Genomic DNA, 13,708 nt, shown 5'->3' on the forward strand with positions numbered 1-13,708 from the left:
TTATATCTTCTTGAATTGGTAAAAGATTCATTTATTTTACATTTTTCTTGTTTTTGGTACCAGTATACTTATTGCAATGAATTGTCCTCTATGTGTTCCTATGGCCCTGGCTACAGGTTTTGGCATACAGTATGGCCTCTGTTATTTATTTCTCAATAGTTTTAAATTTCAGGGGCTGGCCCCATGGCCGAGTGGTTGAGTTTGCACATTCCACTTCGGCAGCCCAGGGTTTCGCCGGTTTGGATCCTGGGCACGGACATGGCACCGCTCATTGGGCCATGCTGAGGCAGTATCCCACATGCCACAAGTGGAAGGACCCACAACTAAAATATGCAACTATATACTGGGGGGATTTGGGGAGCAAAAGCAGAAAAAAAAAGAACATTGGCAATAGTTGTTAGCGCATGTGCCAATCTTTAAAAAAAATAGTTTTGAATTTCGGTTTTAGGTTTTAATTTTCTCTGTAACTCAAGAGTTATTTGAAAGTATGATTTTTAAAATTTAAATAATAGAGTTTTTTTGTAATTTCTAATTTTATTTTCCTTGTGGTCAGTGAAGGTGGCCTATAGGTTTTTATTTTTGCTTTTTTATGGTGAGGAAGATTGTCCCTGAGCTAACATCTGTTCCAATCCTTCTCTATTTTGTATGTGGGACACTGCCACAGCATGGCTTAATGAGCAGTGTGTAGGTCTGTGCCTGGGATCCGAACCTGTGAACCCCAGTCTGCCAAAGCAGAGTGTGTGAACTCAACCGCTATGCCACAGGGCCAGCCCCAATGATTTTTGATTTTTGAAATCTGGTGAGATTTCCTTTGTGCCCTACAATGGTCAATTCTGATTACATTTAATTTGTGTTTGAAATGGAGGTCTATATTATCTTTGACTCTATCTAGCTACCTACCTACATCAAATCAAGCTGAAGAGGAAGGTTTATTACTCAAACTCTCTGAAATCCTCAGTCAACTTGATCTCAAGTCTCAAGTGTATTCAAGTGTCCCATCGTAACTCCAGCTTTATCAATTTCTTCTTATATTTCAGCCCATTTTCACTTTTTACATTTTGCAGCAGTGTTGTCATACATATAGGCTCACAGTTACTACTTTTTCATGGTGGATTGTAGCTTTTATCAATCTTAAGATTAATATTGCACTCATATACCCCATTTGGCATGTTATTTATGTTGTACAGCTTTGGTCAAACTCAAGGGAAGGGAATATCCATCTTAGCCCTATCCCTTTCATCTTCATAAAACAAACCCAAACAACAAGAACAAACCAGTATTACGCATGTAGTGGGAGTTCTCATTTGGCTCATGATTCAGAATCCGACAGTGGGGCAGTAACCTGTTTTCTCTGGGTTTTTGTCTTCACCTTCTAGAAGGAGCCAGTACTTGGATATGTTTGGAGGCAGAAGCTAATTATCTCTTTCCCTGGCTCTAGTGGCATGAGAATGTGATTGAGAATGGGCCCAGCACTAGTATTTTCACCAAATGAAATTTCTCCTTGAAGTTAATGCAACTGTAAGACCCAACGTACTCATGCTCAGCGAATAGTGAAGCACAATGACTATGGCTGAGACAAGTCTCAAAGATTCCTCAAGTACATCAGGAGCATTTTTTATTCTGAGCATTATTTATTCATCCCAGGTTTGAAGCAGTCTTTATGGATTAAGAAAAATCAGCTGCATTTATTCCAATATTCTATGTCACATAACTCTTGTCAAAATATTATGCATAATAGCAGGCATTTGTTGAGAATTTGCTATGTGATAGAAATCAAGCCCGGAACTTTATATAAAACTAAGGGGTTTATCTAGAACATCCCAAACCATCGCGACTCCAAGTGTGGTCCCCAGACCAGCAGCATCAGCCTCACCTGGGAGCTTGTTAGAAATGCAGAATCTTAGGCTCCGCCCAGACCTACTGGCTCAGATCACCTAATGAACAAGATTGCCAAACATCAGAAGTTTGAGAAGTGCTATCCTAAATCACATTATCTCCATATTAAGCATGAAAAGAATGAAGTACAAGTTGGCTCAATAACAACCAAGATCACGGAGCTGGTCAGTGGAAGAGGTGGAGCAGCCACCTTGAGGACCAGACTCCGCGCCTGTGCTTCTACCGCTGCACTGTGCGCCATAATTTCACGTTGCCCGTTCCCCACCACCCGCAGACTTCCAGCAGCATTCACTTCCCAAGCAGACTGAAAGCTCCATGGGGCCATGGGTTCTAAATGTCTCACAATAGTGTCCTGTACTCAGGGGTGGACACACTGGCTGATTCCCACCAGATAAAGTCTTTCATTCAGAAAAAAAGGGAAGATGCTTATCAGAAGAAGCACACTGGAGACTTCTCATCTTCCCCCAAATAACTGTCTGTGAAGGCTGAGACTTGTTTAAGATCATTAGAGCTCAAAAGGGAGAAAACACTCAAGATTTTTAATATTGAAAACTCTATGGATATTCTGATAAATTCTTCTTCCTCTGAAAATGATGATAGGTACAGGTGTTAATGCTAAACTAAGGACCAGAGCAAAGAAGAATTTTAGCAGATAACAGGTAGCAAAATTCTATTTATACTTCTATCATTAAAAATGGCCATTTCTTCCCCCCCTCCTTTTTTTTTTTTTTTTTTTGGTGAGGAAGATTGGCCCTGAGCTAACATCTGTTGCCAACATTCCTCTTTTTGCTTGAGGAAGATTGTCACTGAACTAACATCTGTGCCAATCTTCCTCTATTTTATGTGGGATGCCGCCACAGTGTGGCTTGATGAGCAGTGTGTAGGTCTGTGCCTGGGATCCAAAGCTGCAAACCCTGGGCCACCAAAGTGGAGTGCGCAAACTTAACCACTATGCCACCAGGCCAGCCCCCAAAATGGCCATTTCTTAAATCTGCGATGTCCATGGTTGTGTAAGTTCTTCAAATTGTGTTCTGGACTTGGCTCCCTGTTCTTCTATTTTGAATAGAATATTCCTTTTTTTTTTTTTTTCTGAGGAAGATTAGCCCTGAGCTAACATCTGCTGCCAATCCTCCTCTTTTTGCTGAGGAAGACTGGCCCTGAGCTAACATCCGTGCCATCTTCCTCTACTTTATATGTGGGACGCCTGCCACAGCATGGCTTGACAAGTGGTGCGTAGGTCCACACCTAGGATCCGAACCAGCGAACCCTGGGCCACTGAATCAGAATGTGCGAACTTAACAGCTGTGCCACTGAGCCGGCCACTATTTTGAATATTCTTGCGCATGAAATTCAACCTCCTTTTCTTTTCATAGTGGGCACTACTGGTTTTAATAAATTTCTTAGTTGAAGCAAAAAATTATCTTTTAAATATGAAGAATAAAAGGCTCATGAATGAATTGACTTACCATCTTACATCCATTTTATGTCTATTATCTGATTCACAGGTAAGTCACAAGTACTCACAATAGGGCTTGTAGGTAGCATGGTCTAAGGTCTCCTTGCATCCAAACCTTTTTAGTTGCTTAATAAAATGCAGAGTCCCAGTCACACCACTTATGGAAAGAGATCTATGAAGGTGGGGATGGAATTTCCATTTTCAGCAACAACCACAGATCCTTCTTATGTCCCTAGAATGGCAGGATTCGCGTGTAGCATCACATAGGGCTGAAGGGCTTTGCAAGTACCAAATGGGAAACTCTGATAACCCTACGAAAAACCATCTGGAAATGCAAGCACATGGTTCCCAGCCTTCAGGAGGCCATCTTGATGTGAGGTGGTACCCTCCTTTTCTCCCCACCATGTTCTTCTCAATATTTAATGACATAGTATGTACTGGGTTAAACACCACGAATACATTCCTCCTTATAGGAGGACAGCTTCAGACTCATCTCAAGTGATGGATATTTCAGCCAGCTCACAGAAGTGTCACTGGCTCCCTCAGTGTCTCTGAGGGGAGGCATTGACCACCGTTAGAGCCCAATTCCTTTCAAGTTCGGCTTATTTATTTTTCAAACCACTGCACCCCACCCCATTCCTAAATGGGACTCTATGTCTGCACATCTGGATATACAAAAAGACACAGTCCTGATCTGGTTTCTTTTGAGAGGGGAAGTCTGACTTCCCTGATAAGCTCCTTCTCTAGCCTGTTCCAGGACTAATGACAGCATAGCTGACAGGCAGCTTTGGTTTGGTTTTTTTTTTTTAGGTCCTGGTCTGGGGTGGCCTGGCATTTTAACGCAGCCAGGTTTGGCATCTCTTAATTGCAACATGGCAGCCAGCCGCAACCAACACTGATTATGCCCAAATCTCCTCTTTTCAAAAATGTCAATCTTTCCTTTGTCTGTTTTGCAAATGCCACTAAATGGGTATTTAGCACTGAGGTTTGTGTTGTGCAACAGATCCTGATTGTTTACTTGGGAGCCCAAGCACGGAGGACTCACTGACCAGGAGAGAGGGAAGGGCAGAACCGAACCTCATCTCATGTACCTTGATCACAGTCAAAGCAAATCACAGTAACTGGTTCATCCATTTAACCAATATTTACTGAGTGCTACTGCTAGTGCAGACATACCCAGCTTGCAGCTGGAGTGGGAGGTCTGCCTCTAAGGGATGGTTCTAGGAGTTCTAGTTAGAAGCCGTTTGCTTTCAGTTCTTCTCCTCCAACCTGCCTAGGAAAGAGCTGACGGAAATGTTTGTTTTCTAAAGTACCTGGGTTGGTTCTTGGGAGCAGGGTGATATCCGTGTAGGACAAACACTTGGCCACATGAAAAACAAGTCTCATTACACTCAACATAAAATGATTCCACTCGGGGGACCATGAAGAGACAGAAGCCAAGACCAAGCCAAAAGACCCTCATTCTCATCACAACAAACTCTTTCTGTGCCCACATGACCAAATCAAGAGTTAAAAGGAAGCTGCCGCATGTTCCAGCTCACTGACAGTCTTGCCTTCAGTAGTGGATGTTGTCGGTGCTCTGCTCAGCCCCCGGGATCTCCTCACTAGTTCTGGGTGGCCATCCCCCAGTTTCTGCCTATTTCACTCCTGACTCACTCCTGTGATCCTCTGTAAAACCACCCTAGGGCCGCTTCACTTGATCCACTGAGAGCTGCAAGTGCCTGGGTCTCCGCAGGGGAGACCTGTAGCCAGCAACCAACCGGCATAGGAGTACAGAAGCCCAGCATTTTTTTTTTTCCTTAAAGTAAGACACATCATAAGGTGTAATGGACACTCCAAAGATTCTCTGGGGGTCGTGCCAAAGCGAGGACTTCGCCTGCAATCCTCCACTGCCCAGCTTCCTCTCCATCTCTCTGTCCTGTTTCTCCCTCTCCCCTCCTTGTTTCTCCTGGCAGCACTTCCTCAATAAATCACTTGCATACAAATCCTTGTCTTAAAGTCTGCTTAGGAACCCAACCCAAGACAACTTCCATTGGCTTGTGAGCTATATTTTATCAAGTGTGGAGGACTGTAAAGCAGATATTGAAAGGAATGAACTAATCCTTGCATCAGGAAAGGGCAGGAGGGAGACCAAAAATTCCCTCTATGCCCAGCCATGCAGAAGAATATGGTAAGTCCTCGCTGGGCTTACTTGGGTTTGAAGACTCCATATCCACAATATGACAGAGTGGAGAGAACTTGAGGATTGCTGGAGCATCATCCTCACAGGAGGAAGGGATGCTCAGGGAGATGGAGTCGTTTGTTGGAGGCCATATCATCATCTGGAACCCAAATCCTTTAAGTTCCAATCGAGGGCTCATCTTAAGGTATCTTGGAAACATCAAACATTGGGAACACTTGGGAGGAACGGACTTGGCTTGTCTTTGCTCACTGAGTGTTTTCAGGATGTATAAAAATAACATGACAAGGCTGATGTGGCCTGTGCTTTTTTCCTCCTGTTAATTTGAGGCAATAGCTCCTTTTATCTGCCATGATGTCATCCCTCCACTCACAAAACCCAAACTCTAGTTTCTTCTGGCTTAGATCTTTTCTGGTGAGTACTGGTCTTGGTATAGAATGTTTTCTCTGCGAATTAAAAGGAGACATATGAGCTATAAGGGTTTATTAAGGAATCAGTGGTGTATATGAGCTATAAGGGTTTATTAAGGAATCAGTGGTGTGTGTTGCTAAACTAATTGAGTTTCGGCATTTTCTGTAACAGCTTGACAGGTAAATGATGCTGATCACCATGATCTTTGTTTTCCTAGGGAATGTCCTCATGGTGAACACACCCAAGGCCAGGTCTCCCATATCCTGGACCTGTTATCCTTATGAATAGTTTATCAAAAACCCTAGGTTTGTTGTGCCTTCTTCACAATTTAAGCACAAATGCACACCCGATTATTAACTTCCTTAATCTTTTTTAAAGACTGATTTTTATGGACTCATGCTTCAAACTTAACCTCATCCTAAGTAATAATATCTATAAAATCAGAAGTTTTATGTGTTAATTATGTTTTCTTAATATACATTAAAATAGACACAACTATTAAAATTTTAAAAAACAAACTTTATCTATCATCCTCTCTAAAACTCATTGGGTGAGCCATCAATGGTGTGTGCATGTGTATGTGTATGTGTTATACTTGGGTATTTACTGCTTACAGATAGGGGGTAGGGTCACCCACCCACATTCTTGTCTACGTTTCCACATCTGACCCACGGAGAGAGGACAAAGATAGGCGAGACAAGTTTGGCAAAAAGGGGCTGAAAAAGTTTGAGCAAAATCTAGGATGTGGCAGCCCAGGGTACAGAAGTAGAACATGTTGGGGGGGAGGTTGTGTCTGTGTCAGTGTAAGTACCTTTTTCCTAGAATCAGGGAAACCGCAGAACAAACAAGTGATTTCCATCAAATGTTCGTACTCATTAATTTGTGGTTAACTTGAAGCTGGGAAGAGAACAAGACGGTCAAGGGCTTTGAAATCACATTGTATTAAGGATGAATAAAGGCATGAGGGTGTTTAGCTGGGAGAAACGAAGGCAGATTAAGACTCAACAGTCACCACAAGGAAGAGATATTAGACCTGCTCTATGTGAACTTTAAATTATTTGTGATTTAACTTAAAATTCTTTAGCATGGATTTGTGTTAGTTGTAATCTGTATGCTAGAGGTGGTTGGTAAATACTGTAGATGCACGAATCAGGAATATACACTTCTGGGCTGGGCAGTTAGCATCTGAAACATTCTTATCAGAAGCCCACATTCCTGAGGCAGCTACTGCAAGTGTTTCAACTCTCTTTATCTATGATCTGTTGGGAGGTTTGCTAATTAACATATTGGATGTTAGGAATGATTTTTCATTGGTGAAATGAGAAGTGATGAAGTAAGTTCCTGTTTTTGGAAATATTCAAGGAAAGGCTGGTTGCCTATGGTGGACAAGAGTCAGTTAAGAGAAGAGACACGGGATCAGGTGATGTGTAAATTCCTTTCCAAATCTGAGGTCTCTGGCTCTGTGAAGGAAGTCAAGGTGTACTTATGATGCTGAGGCCACAAGCCCAGGTCCCCGCATAACGGTGGGCTCTTTGTAGCCATGGCAATTGAAATTTGCTGACTAGCTGGAGCAAATCCTTTCACATGACTCCTCAGTATCCACTTCTTCCACAGGCAGTCATAGAAATGAGAACTCTGACTGACCTAATTTTACCTTTTGGAGAAGGTTTGCCATGCAGGAAGCAACACCATCAGCTTCACGGTATTAAAGGATCCATTGTGGTTGGAATAAGGAAGACATTTCCTAAGTGGACAAGCACCCAGGAAGGAGCTGACTCATTTCATGGAGGTGAGAGAACCACAAATGCCAACCTAGTGTTTATTTCTCAGACTAATCTGACAATCTCATATCAAACAAAACAGGCATTTGCCCTGGGCTTTATAATTTTCACCTTTGATGGAGATAATATTTTTTGCCTCAGCTAACAGTTCTGCTGTCTCTCCTTGAAGCAACCAGGACCTACAAACACAATCCCACTCCACACACACTTATCATGCACCAACCTCCTAAGCAGTTAAGCTAAGAAACTCATGGAAAATTACCGGCTTTAAAAATGAATTCACTGCAAGGCTTCTTTAAATAGCAATGCTCCTAGCTTATATTCTAGCATTTTTCAGATAATTAAGTACTTGACAGAGAGAGTGGGAATAAAAAAATTTAAAAGTCTGGCCAAAGTGTCAGGAGTCCCAGCTGATGGCAGAAGAGCTCCAAATGCTGATGAAATGTCTCTGAAGTGATTGTGTAAGTCAATGGGTACAGAGGACTGATTTGTAAAATTAGATTGACCCAAATCTCCGGATGGGTTAGATAAGTAACTAGGGTGACTATAACTACCCCAGGGTCTAAATTTGGCTTCTTTGTGACTTGATTTGGTGTTCACTGTCATTAATATGGAGTGGATTTAAAAAGCGCTTTGGACTGGACCTTGTGCACAGAGGGCCTGGGGACTTTTACAGACCACACAGAGAGCACGTACTGAGAACATCAGAGGGAAGGAAGCCTTCTGCGGCCAGACGGTGGGATGTTCACACTGGATAAAGCTCCACTCAGTGTGTTTCCCATGTTCACTTCTGTCACTGAATGTGTGTTTGATCATGGACCGTTTCAAGATACAATTTCAAAAAGTTAAAAACACGACTCTCTTAAAAATATAGAGTGAGTACATGTCAAAGTTTTATTTCACTCATTAATGAGGGAACCAACAAGATGGTAAAGCTGGTTCAAAGAAAATTCATATATAATAATGCTGGAATGAGATTGCTATATTAGATACAAAGCTGGTTAATGTCTGACAGGGCCAAAAACCTGTAACTGTTTACAGTTATCTTTTCTACTGGACAAAAATCATTTAAATTTTTAGCACACAAAGATCTCCAAGTTAACAAACATGTAACTTCACAGAGTCTGAAGCCTGATCAGAAGTTAACAGTAAGTCAAATGAAGGGAATTTGATAATCCTTAGATGCGCCCCTCCGACATGCATTCATTCTTTTCTCTTATTGCCAAGTTTTGGATAATTTTTCTTAATAACTGAAATAGGTGAGTTCTTCCCAGGGTACCATGCCGTGAAATTTGGTAGCAGCCACCAGGTGAACTTCTTTTGCTTTGGAGGGCTGAGTGGAGCTTCATGCTTCTCTTCATGCACTTAGTGAAGAGGAGTTAAAAAAAAAGTCTTATGCTCATGGTTCTCAAATCTGCTGGGGAGTCGGGGCACATTAAAATCTCTTGGGAAGCTTTAAAAAAACCCAGATGCCCAGGCAACATGCCAGACCAATTCAATGAGAATCTCTGAGAAGGTGTCCTAGGCCGCAGTATATTTTAAAGCTGTTCTGGTGGTTCTAATATGCATCAAGATTGAGAACCAACCTTGAATCTTGAACCAATCTTGAACCAATCTAGAATCAATAATATATGTGTATGTATATACATAAATTTATTTTTAAATTAGGATCATACTGATATATATGTTTGCATTGTTTTTCTTTTGTTATTAATTGAATTTCGAAATTTTTCATTAATCACTAAACATTGCTCAAATGCCATTTTTAAAGACTGTGTTGTGTTTCATCATGTAAGTGATTTGATTTATTTAGCTAATCTCCTATTCCTGGATGTTTAGTGCTGTTTTTTTTTTCTCTTTCTATCTCTTTTCTTTTTTTGCCATTGTAAGTTGGACTGCCAAGAATATATTTATATAAAAACTTTTCCTACGCCTTGGATTATTTCCTTACAATAGATTTCTGGGAGTGGATTTATAGGTCAAAGAAAACAAGTGTTTTAAAGAAATCTGAGACACATCACCAAAATGCTCTCTATAAAGGTTTATCAATGTATGCTTTTTAACTGATGATTTCCTCAATTTTTATTTATAAAATATCGGCAAATTCCAAGAATAGTTAAAAATTCATTATGTTTTAGTCTTTCTTAAGGGTCATTTTTAATTTAACTTTTTAATCCAGCTAAAATTTATTTTAGTGTGTATATGGAAAGAATTAAAGCTCTAATCTGATATTTTTCCAAACAGCCCCTTTTCTCAACCTCATTTGTGGAATAATTTGTTCTTTCGCCACTAGTTTATGATTCAAAGAAGCTTAAGATAAAATATGTTTGTTAGTTAACTACACTTCATAATAGTGGATAGACTCGCAGATGCACACGAAGAGGGTTTGAACTAACGAACTATTCTGAGTGTATTCTTGTATCAGTTTTAACCATTACTATTCCTTAGAGATATCTAGTTCTGGTTTTAACTCTCAGGGAACCCTCAGGTGTTGAAAAACAGCTCAAAGCTTTTCCTCTCTAAGATGGCTTTAATCTGTCTGCAAGCAGCTTGTAGCTTTGCCAATAACAGGCTCACCTAAATCCATCTGCTATACTTTAAATATTCTCTCTCTGTGATACTGGATAGACACTTGCATTGTCCACGAAGAAAGATTTTTCTACATAATGTCCCAGAGTGACTTATTACAAATTCTGAATTTAGTGGGATCCATTTTAATACATTTTTGTTTATATATTTAGTTATTTATTATATTATTTCTATAATCATTATAGTCTCATTGTTCTGGGCTTAATAGCCCTATTTAAAACCAGTAAGAAGCTCCAAGTTATCAAAGTCACATTACACAAAGGAAAAGGAGGCCAGAACTTTTAATTATGCTCAAGAAAACAGAAACATTTTCAATGAATACAGGATGTGAATCTTCTCCCTCCTAACCCACAAGGTTCCTCTGTTAAATCTCAGGAAAGGCAGACTTGCCTGGCAAGCTTTTTAAAGAGTTGTACTTCATTAGCATTATTAGTCCTTATTAGCTTTGTTGAGTCTGAGAAACCTTTATTGTGCATCTCCTGTTGCCAGGCATTGTACAGACCCCTAGTGCTTGTGTGTTACAAAGAGGAACAGCTGACCTCAGTGAATTTCCACTTACAACCTGAGAAGGCAGAGGAAGATGTGTGCGTGTGCGTGTGTGTGTGTGTGTGTGTGCTGCTGTTCCAGAAACTAAGAGGACTTACCCTGACCCATTCACCCTCTCCCACCCAGCCTCTGTCTTGATCAAGGAATTAGTTGCTCATTTGAAGGATACATGCAAGATGGTGGACAAGAATTAAGGGTGTTGTGTGTGGCCAGGGGAGCAGGCATCCCTTGACGATCCTTTGAGCGATCAAACTTTGAAGTGCTTTTCAGCACCAAAGAATCCGCGTGACACCATCCCAATTTTTGGAAACCTGGCAGGGTGGCAGTCATGGTCATTACACTTTGCCCAAGAGCCTACCTCGACTTTGTAATCTGACAAACTCAAACAGGCAAACTTTCAAGTCTTTCTCTTACCAAAGGCTAAATTATGGGCTGCCCTGACACCTTCTAGAGAAAGGATCCCTCAATGTTGTTTCAAGTGCCCTTAGCTAGCAGATGGCTGGGCTGAGGAGTCCCATTGTGTCTCAGCAAACTTTTTACTTCAAAGGAAGAAAGAATTGGTAGCCTCAGACCCCCTGCTATGGCTGAGCCCAAGGCAGAAGCTAGAAGAACTTTCTAGAGGTCAATGAGGCACAGAGCAGGCTCTATGTGTTTTGGGAGAGGTTCCTGAGGCTCTGGGACTGCCCAGTGCAGGAGAAAAGGCTCCAGACTCAAGGCAGGCCTGACTAAACCGTACCTCGCCTTGCAGACATGATTTTTTTCCTTGGAGGATTCTGAATCGCTGCTTTCTCCATCCAATGCAAGCCCCCAACCTTCCTATTCTGCTTCTCCTCCTGCCCCCAAAGTATTTAGAAAGCAAATAGCTCAGGATGGGGCCAATTGTTCAAACTGAGCCTTGGTTTTGTAGGAACTTCAAACCAGGACTGGTGGTGCTAGGTAGGCCTCTCCCAGGAGCCAAGGCTGAGCCAAGAATCAATGTGTTTATTAGGGGAACACTCACAAGGGAGACCAGGGAGGGAGTGGAGGAAGTAATTTGAGAAAGGGGAAGAAGCCAAGCAAAGGGGCACCCCAGGCTCAGCCTCATCCTGCAGGGAGCTCTGGAATGTTAGATGCAGCCTAGAGTATGCTCCACCTGAAGGTCAGGCAGCTGGGCTGTTAGACTCCCGCGCCAGTCAGGTATTGGTGAAAGCTACTGACTGGGGCAGGCGCACAAACCTCCCAGGCATTTCCGGCCCGGGCGAGGCAATCCTCAACAGGGCTGTTACACACAGGCAACCCTTTGAATGGGTAGAGTCATAGGTTGCCTTTAGCAACCAAACCTGCAGAGAAACTGTGGAATGGGCTAGTAAAAGGGGTTCAAGGGGATATCGTGGGGGACCCACGGTGCCTGTGAAAGGTACCCTCTGGGGATAAATCTTCCTGCAGCTCTGGGCTGAGCAGAACCCCAGAACTAGAGAGAAGCCATTTTGCCAAAAGCAGGTGGTAAGCCATCTGTGGGCTCTGTGGGAACATGAGGGCACATCCTGCTTAGGGAACCCTGCCAGTCAGCAGGGTGGAAGGCCTGGCCACATCACCCTGAAATCTGCCTGGCCAGCCCCTTTGCAGGTGTCAACACCTTTTCTCCAGTCGCAGGGTGCACTATTTTATTTAATCTTAGTTATATGCCTGTGACATCGGAGTCTATTATTATCTTCATTTTTTTTTCAGATAGAGAACCTGAGCCTTATGGAAGTTTAAATATTTTGCCCAAGGTTATATAATTAGCAAGTGGTCAATATCTAAATCTCTGATTTTAGAATCAATTGCTTTAATTAGTGTCAAGAAAAATTATCCAAAACTTGGAAATAAAGCAAAAGGATGATAGCATCCTTTTATATCATACTGGAGCATTGTCGAATAGGCTCACCCAAGGATTATCCAATTTTCTAGGAAAATATGCCTTAGTTTGGCTTACTATTTTTTCTCTCTCTTTTAACAGCTTTCTTGGGGCATAATTGGCGTGCAACAAATGCACATAGTTAAAGTGTACAATCTGATACATTTTGTCATATTACCTCGCCATGAAACCATCACCACAATCAAGGTAATAAATATATCCATCACCTCCAAAAGGTTTTACTATTTACTCTTAATTAGAGACCAGACTGTCAGGTTAGATGTTACTTTATAGATATTGAGCAAATGACTTTTGTCCAGTAGAGATGCAAATGATTTCTCTTTGGCAGCAAAGATAATCCCAAGTGTTATCATTTTCTTGCCCTATAGGATGTTAATCAGTTTCATACTTAACTGAACAAATTTATTTGAACATTCTTTTCTTGACTCTCTGTATAAATCTTTATTCCTCAAATGTTCTGTGAATGAGCTTTACCAGCCTACTGGTTCTCTCACTAATGACGTAAATGAACCTTTGACAAATCTTCACTATACGTTGCTAGGAGAGTTCTGTTTTAACTCTTTGGAAATTACTCTTTGCTTCTACCAAGTTTGTGTGTGTGTGTGTGTGAAAAATGCATTGACATATCCCTGTGTCCCCAGGCTCTTCTGGAGAGAAAATCAGGTCACATATTGTCTTATCCACCTAAATTTGGTAGAACTCTAGATGGTTCTAGAAGCTCATGGCAGTCATGGTAGAAAGCAAGCTTGTGATTCTCATCTCATCCTTATTTGGCATACTGGCGGAGTGACCTGGCAAACACAAGTGTACAGAGAATTTGCGCCTCTCCAGATTCCTGTTCTTTCCATTCCTCCAGATTTGAGATTTCTTTTTCTGTAGCTACACAAATATCTAAAATTTCCATAAATTCACTTTCTAGGAGGCAGGTGTTATAGGCAAACAGACTTTTGTGG

General features: G+C 41.5%; 1 protein-coding gene across 4 annotated transcripts in view; it reads right to left on the reverse strand.

Moving 5' to 3' along the window:
* Window positions 1-13,708, reverse strand: part of SNAP25 (synaptosome associated protein 25) — an 82,511-nt gene that overhangs the window by 36,585 nt on the left and 32,218 nt on the right. The window lies entirely within an intron of this gene.

This window comes from Equus przewalskii, chromosome 21 (genome assembly GCF_037783145.1).
Source record: "Equus przewalskii isolate Varuska chromosome 21, EquPr2, whole genome shotgun sequence".
In the NCBI taxonomy this organism is placed as follows: Eukaryota; Metazoa; Chordata; class Mammalia; order Perissodactyla; family Equidae; genus Equus; species Equus przewalskii.